Below are 2,180 nucleotides of genomic sequence, written 5' to 3' on the forward strand. Positions count from 1 at the left end.
ATGGTGCCACGTGGATGACGGAGGGAGGAGGTGTGTAATCTCACGGTGGTGTGGGAGTGTTTTGAATAATTTCTGAGACCACACTGGCTAATCATGATAAAACATAAAATCGCGAAGAAAACGAGGACAATTAACAGCCAGAGAAAAAATTGAACAATTATGCAAATATTTCGGTCAAGACCTCCGCTTGACCGTCTTCAGTGCAAATTAAAACTGATAAAAATATAAAAATCAAACCTTAAAATTAAAACACCCAACTAAAGTCGGACGACCCTTTCTTAGCAACGGTGAAAGGGTAACTGAATAAAAAACACAAGTCTAAACGGCATTTCACAATTTCATTTTACGTAAAGCACTTTTAGAAGCTTATGGCTTTTCAGTTCGATTATTATCGGAGATTCCATTTGATTGCACAATATACTCTTGTGGATTTACGTAAAAACGATCAGAATTAATAGTTTCATCATAAATGGGACTTAGAAAAGTTTCTCCAGTGTCTCTATTAAGAGCTACCTTTTGTTGAATGTGCATTTTTATTTCAACTGCCTCCCTGAAAACTTGCGTTAGACCTTTAACAGGGGCAAAAACGGAGGTTTCGTCAAACAAAATGAAATAGTGTGGACTCCCATACACATGTTGTGCCACAGCGGAATCAAACACCTCAGGCCTTTGACGTAACCTCATGGCCTTGTCGATTGAGGACTTATGTTCAGGTAACCTCTCCCCCAATTGCTGTTGGGTTCTACCAACATAAAAACAGCCACAAGAACAAGGAATTCTATAGACACCACTACCCAGAATGGGGCTGGTTTGATCTTTGCCGTTGTTAAAAAATTTCTTAATAATATTTGAATTCTTAAAGGCAACATTAAGTTTATGTTTTTTAAGGATTCTTTTCAATTTGTCACTCAATTTTGGAATTTAGTGTAGAACAGTGAAAAGTTTCTTATCATCCACCAATGGGACGTTATCTGTTGGGGTTTGTGGATTTGATGCATTCTTTTCTGCCTTTTTTCTTCTTTTGTCTATAATGGTCTCAAGCGTTTTTATATGGTAGCCATTGCAAAATAAAATGTCCTTAATGTAGTTCAATTCAGAGTCTATGTGAGGCTCTGAGTATATTCTTATTACTCGGTCAACCAAAGAAATAACCATTCCTTTTCTTATGCAGGGAGAGTGGTTGGAGGAAAAATGCAAATACCTATCGTTATGCGTAGGCTTTCTATAAATAGAAAATTCAAGGCCAGGAGACTTATTAAAAATTAAAACATCTAGAAAAGGAAGTTTGTGGTTATGTTCTAGTTCTAAAGTGAACTAAAGCTCTGTGTGGGAGCAAGGAGGGAAGTCACTTAACTCCTTCTTAACTCATCTAAACACTTTGGACTCTAACCTTCACTTCACTTTAGAACTAGAACATAACCAAAAACTTCCTTTTCTTGATGTTTTAATTTTCAATAAGTCTCCTGGCCTTGAATTTTCTATTTATAGAAAGCCTACTCGTAACGATAGTTATTTGCATTTTTCCTTCAACCACTCTCCCTGCATAAGAAAAGAAATTGTTATTTCTTCGGTTGACCGAGTAATAAGAATATGCTCAGAGCCTCACATAGACTCTGAATTGAATTACATTAAGGACATTTTATTTTGCAATGGCTACCATATAAAAACGCTTGAGACCATTATAGACAAAAGAAGAAAAAAGGCAGAAAAGAATGCATCAAATCCACAAACCCCAACAGATAACGTCCCATTGGTGGATGATAAGAAACTTTCCACTGTTCTACCCTACATTCCAAAATTGAGTGACAAATTGAAAAGAATCCTTAAAAAACATAAACTTAATGTTGCCTTTAAGAATTCAAATATTATTAAGAAATTTTTTAACAACGGCAAAGATCAAACCAGCCCCATTCTGGGTAGTGGTGTCTATAGAATTCCTTGTTCTTGTGGCTGTTTTTATGTTGGTAGAACCCAACAGCAATTGGGGGAGAGGTTATCTGAACATAAGTCCTCAATTGACAAGGCCATGAGGTTACGCCAAAGGCCGGAGGTTTTTGATTCCGCCTTGGCACAACATGTGTATGAGAGTCCAAACCATTTCATTTTTTTGACGAAACCTCCATTGTTGCCCCCGTTAAAGGTCTCACGCAAGTTTTCAGGGAGGCAGTTGAAATAAAAAT

Source organism: Artemia sp. Qi Xiang Cuo, chromosome 17 (genome assembly GCF_049724085.1).
Source record: "Artemia sp. Qi Xiang Cuo chromosome 17, ASM4972408v1, whole genome shotgun sequence".
NCBI lineage: Eukaryota > Metazoa > Arthropoda > Branchiopoda > Anostraca > Artemiidae > Artemia > Artemia sp. Qi Xiang Cuo.